The sequence below is a fragment of the Mus musculus genome, chromosome 16 (genome assembly GCF_000001635.26).
Source record: "Mus musculus strain C57BL/6J chromosome 16, GRCm38.p6 C57BL/6J".
NCBI lineage: Eukaryota > Metazoa > Chordata > Mammalia > Rodentia > Muridae > Mus > Mus musculus.
Window position 1 is genome coordinate 86,266,265 of NC_000082.6, and position 6,000 is coordinate 86,272,264.

Sequence of the window (6,000 nt, forward strand, 5' to 3'; positions counted from 1 at the left end):
CTACTTAGTTATTCATCAATAATTAAAATTTTGAAGGTTTAAGATATAGCAAAAAGTTCTAATAATTTTAAATGCTAAATATTTTCTATTAAAAACTGTGTGTATTTTATATTTGAAAAACTGTACTTGACTACAAAGGAAGAGCCCAATTCTTTGATGAGATATCTCAGATATTTAATCTCTTGGTATTTAATGTCCTACCAGGTCACATTTTTGATAAGAGTGTACTACACATTCAATGTACTTATTTACCTGCTCCAATGTTAAAATATCAGTTTCCATAATTTGAGAAAATGATATTCAATTTTGGAGGTCAGTTTTTAAAGTTAAATATTAATAATTATGGAAGATACTTGAATATCTAATTCCTATTTCTTAGTATATGATTCTAAAAATTCTATTTATATATGTAGCACTTTTAATTTTAACTTGAGATATGCACTCCTGTTTCAGAAAGATTCCAAGTCTTTTATAAAAATATATAACACAATAAGTATGTCATCGTTATGTTCAGTTCAGCACGGTTATATCAGGAGAAATCTCTTGAAACAAAACATTGTTAGTTGTGAAACTATACCAATCATAAAATAGCTGCAATTCAGTGGTTCCTGTAAGAAATTTGCATCCTAATTAGTAACTGGATGATTCAGACATTTGTTTCCATCCTAAATGATTTATCAGTACAAAAGAAGTGAGAAGTAGATAATGAGTTTTTCATTGAAATTTACCATTGCTACTGTGGAAGGATCAGATAATTATAGAAAAATATATACTACAATTTAAGTGTCTCCCAGCAGTGTAAGAGAGCAATTTTGGCCACAAACTGAAAGCTTGAATTGAGAGAGTAGTCTTTCTTAACCAGCACTGTGCTCAGCCAATTCAGGTGGTAGACAATAAAGTTAGTTCCTTTGGCAGAGAGTTCAAAGGATATTTTTCTAAGCCACACCAAGAAACAATGCAATAACTAGTGTCTGAAGAAACTTCTCATGAGAAAGAAGTATCTATCACTTTGAAGGTATGAATAATATTTTCCCTCAGATCAAGGCAAAGACAGTGAGTGATTTAATTCCAGTCACATTCAGGCACAGAGGATGAGAGTTTAGAAAGCTAATGATAGCTGCAATTTTGTTTTTCTTTTTCTGTAAAAAAAAAAAAAAAAAAACAACGAACTTAGGAAATTACCTAAAGTCATTAGCCTTTGATAGCTCTTTACTGTGTGATGAAATTTAAATTAAAAAAATTGTAATAGATTCATGTAAGATTGTCCAATCTTAAATGAAACTATCTGACAACTAGTTTCAAAGGATCCTAATGCATAATATTAGTCTTATATTTATAGTAGACACCTGTTGAAATCTCAACTATAGTTATCGAGATTTACAGGTAGCTTATTTTTTAATAGGTCTTATTAGATATTTTCTTTATTTACATTTCAAATGTTATCTCCATTCCTGGTTCTCTGCACCCAGTAACCCCCATCCCACCCTCCCTCCCCCTGTTTCTATGAGGGTGTTCCTACACCCACCCACCCACTACCACCGTCCAGCACTCATTTCCCCTACACTGGGGCATCTATCAAGCCTCCATAGGGCCAAGGACCTCTCCTCCCATTGATGCATGACAAGGCCATCCTCAGCAATGTATGAAGCTGGAGCCATGTGTACTCCTTGGTTGGTGGTTTAGTCCATGGGAGCTCTTGGGGGACTTGTTGGTTGGTATTGCTGTTCTTCCTGTGGGGTTGCAATCTCCTTCAACTCCTTCAATCCTTTCTCTAACTTCTCCATTGGGGACACCGTGCTCAGTCCAATGGTTGCCTGAGATCATCTGTCTCTATATGTAAGGCTCTGTTAGGGCCTCTTAGGACACAGCTATATCAGGCTTCTTTCATCATGCACTTGTTGGCATCCACAATAGCGTCTGGGTTTGATAACTGTATCTGGGATATATCCCCAGGTGGGACCGTCTCTGGGTGGCCTTTTCTTCAGTCTCTGCTCATCACTTTTTCTCCATATTTGCTCTTGTGAGTATTTTGTTCCTCTTTCTAAGAAGGACTAAAGCACCCACACTTTGGTCTTCCTTCTTCTTGAGCTTCATAGCTGTATCTTGGGTATTCAGAGCTTTTGGAAGAATATCCACACTTTGGTCTTCCTTCTTCTTGAGCTTCATGTGGTCTGTGAATTGTATCTTGGGTATTTGGAGCTTTACTGATTTCCCTGAGTTTGCATTTCTGTACTGAATTGCCCTCATTCTTATCAGTACTCCTTTAACATAGATGAGATTCTTTCAGGAACATCTCATGACTCGTCCCAGGTCACAGAGCAGGAGACACAGTTCCTGGCACTCTGGCCAACTGAATCAATTCCATCACACCCTAACTTTGTCTAGACTGTGTAAACAGTGTAGAATATCTTTTGGGCTTCTTATCCTCTTGGGAAATTAATGAATGATTAAGTTCAATTTAACTTCATTAAAAGCTTTACCAAACCTTTAACTTAAGTAAGCCAATGAAGATATCAGCACCATTGTCCTGGATTTTCTTATTTGCTAATGAGTAAAATACATATTTTGTAGAAAAATATATTACTCCATAATTTCATAACAAAAGCTAAATTTGTAAATGTGTTTGTCAATAAATATTAATTTAATCACGTTATTTCAAAATTCTACTCTAGCAGAATTTCAGGTTCAGCCAGGAGTCCACACCCTTCTATTGTACCAGAGGCTCAGGAATCAAGGAGCAACACTCATGCCCAGACGTGAACCTGCCTGAGCTGGCTGAAGGTTGTTATCACTGAGGAAATTCTCACTTCTGAGTAAGATAGATTGGATAGCTCTGAGAAACCTGCCACAAATGATCTTCTAAAATAAACAACCTTCTAAAATGTGTATTATTCCAAAAATATTTCAATCAGTTCAAATTACAGAAAACTAACATTAGTTTTTGGACCTCAGATTTTATAAAAGTCACAAAAAAATCTTCAGAAAGAGTATGAACTTTATGGCTCAAAAATCTTCAGAAAGAATATGAGATTCTTCATTTCTATATAGAAATATGCCCATGATAATAAGGACAAGTTAAATAATGCTCAAATGGATGTGCTTACTAGAAGTCTATTTGAAGATTTGGTGTGGAGGTTATTAACAGAAATACAAAATATTTATCATGCCATTAAATATAAGATGGTTTAACAAATAATAATATCATGGGTTTATAAATGGTGCTGAGGTCCTATATGTAATATTTAAATCTTATCTGGTTGTTTCACTCAAAAATTAATGTATCATTATAATAACTCAAATATTAACCGTGAGTTTTGAGCATATGATTATTTATTTGAGCATATATAATGTTTCAGGTATGATTATCTAAGGCTTTGTTCATAAATAAATCTTCTCTGTCCATAATCATAGAATTTGGTTCACAAGCGCAGAGATTGAAATATCACAATTTCTCTGCTGTTTATGTTTATGCTCAAGGAATAGAGTAGCCTTAGTGCTTGGTTACAATAAACTATTTTACACAGTTCTCTCATTAATTTTACTTTAATTTATGCATCGTATTTCCAGCATTGTACAGTAAAGTCTTGTGTTAAACATAATTTGTGTGATTTTAACTCCCTCATTGATATTTACACTTATTTCTATATACACTCTTCCATGTGACTTCCACGTATCTCTTCATTTTAAACTTCTTCAGGCCACACTCAACTCTTACTAGCTTTGGTTATTGTCCTCTTTACAGACAACTATGCTCTATGGATTTTAAGTTTCAAAGGATTGAGTTCTGTTTTAATCACCTTCATATGTGACTAACATATTGCCTTGGATATTATGAGATCCTTAATAATTTGTTTCTCATAATAAATATTAAATAAGTAAAAAAATACATACAGACATAAAAATATTCATTTGATTAAGCAAATAACAGTGGGAACATTTGAGAGTATTTTAATAGTGACACATAAATTAAAAACAAAGTCCAGATGGACAAATAATGTTTCTTTAATGACCCATGTTGTAGTGGAAATGGTACTTAAGTAGTGTTGAAATAGTAACTTGATTGCAGTTGAAATAGTATCTAACTGAGATTGAAAGACTATACCTATATTGAGCATAGAAAATAACAATACATATTGAATATTCTTTATTTGGGATTAGTATTTATCTGGTATTAGGAAAAACTAATTATATTTTTAAATTCCAGTAGAACTATAATTCTGATGTTAGAATATCATGCTTTTAATTTAAGAGTATCTTCACATGAAAGGATATAAATGGCCATTTAGGTAGTAGAGAATGGAATTTCTAAAGACTATAGGTGTTTGTACCAGAGGAACAAGTGAACATAAGAAGAAATCTTCACATATTGGTATCCATGTGTGTAATTAACACACTAACCACATAAGTCTATGATAACTACTAACCATATAATGCTATCTATAGTAAAAGTTATTTCATATTAAGTTTATAGCATGGAGCATGAATTATTTTCTGAGCAGCAAGTCATAAATCCAATCAAAGAATAGTCAGTTACCCACATACCAGATATACTAGTACTGTACCAATAGATACATCTTGTCTAGTAGGTTTGTATTATAGCTCACAGTGTTCCAGCTGCATAAAACTTGATGACTCTTCTCCCCCAGAAGGCTGGGTAACACCTTTTGGCACTATCTACGCTAGCCCACAGGGAATGCACTACTAGTTCACAATCTCAATTTGCTTCTCCTATACCATTCTAAGCTGTGTGATGTCTTCAGGAATGAACATCTAGTTCCAGAGTATACCAAGCACAATAGCAATATAACAACCTGCATTGCTTCAAGGATTTATGGACACATTCTGATGAACAACTTATTGGGAAGTGTTCCACTCTTGCCTCTGGAAGTTTTATTTCCCATGGCTTCTGGGAATGACATTATCCACCAATGTCATTTTTTTTCCTTTTAAAAATGTTTGTGTATGAATATTTTGCCTGTGTGTATATAACTGCATTACATGTGTGCAATGCCTGGTGGAGGCAAGAAGAGGTTAGTGGATGCTCTGGACCTAAAGTTACAGACAGTTGTGAGCCATTCTGTGGATACAATGAATGAAAATCCTGGCCTTCTGCAAGGGCAACAAGTGCTCTTGACCACTGAACCATGTCCTCATATCCACCAAACTCTTTTGTTTCATCCATTTCTGGTTGACTTTGTTCGGGGGACAAATGGAAACCTAGTTTTTCATTATTTTACTTGTAGTTATACAGTTTTTTCAGAACCATGTGTTGAATATATTATCTAATTAACATTTAAAAAACAAGGTTTTGAGTCATCCTAAACATATATCTAGTCCTTGGAGACTATTAGATACACTGTATGATGCATGGAGTCTTAGATGACAGTATTGCAAGTATTTGATGTTGATATCAGGTCATTTACATGTAAAGAACCAACAATCTTTTTCTAACTCACATTATCAAGGATTGTCAGTCCACGGCTGTGTTCATCTCAGATAGCCCTTGGACTTTCTTAGCTGTTAGCTATGGTAACATATCTGAAACTTGTAATCTGTCTTTGTCAACTGACAAAGATCAGCATTTCTAAAGTTGAAAGACAGTGATTTAAAAATGACATTTTCCTACATTTTCCTTAATGTTTTCTTTGGTACTTTGCTGCTACTGAGATAATGAGATTACATTATATTATAATATAATCCATACCTTATACAAGGTATGTTTTTGACAAACAAAATGCAGTAAAATATCAACAATAGCAAAACGCTAAGCAGAATTACAAAATTAACTTCAGTATTTTAATTGATATACTATCTAACCTAAGAAAGATTCCATAACTTATTGTGTCTTCCAAGAGACAAGTATAGATTTTAACTAGTTTATTTTTCTGGTATTATTATGCAAATCACTAGAGGGGAAAATATTGGAGTCTCTCACTTTAAGCAGAACAATAGTAACTTCTCAACCAAAACTGATAATACAGTATTGACTTTATCCATTTC

General features: G+C 33.8%; 1 long non-coding RNA gene across 1 annotated transcript in view; it reads left to right on the forward strand.

Annotated features, from left to right (window-relative positions):
• The window catches only part of Gm32357, a 33,955-nt gene extending 30,431 nt beyond the window's left edge, over positions 1-3,524 (forward strand). Inside the window, exon 4 of the long non-coding RNA XR_385003.3 lies at positions 2,673-3,524. This is a non-coding gene — a long non-coding RNA (predicted gene, 32357). The remainder of the gene's footprint in view (positions 1-2,672) is intronic.
• Positions 3,525-6,000: the final 2,476 nt, after the last annotated feature.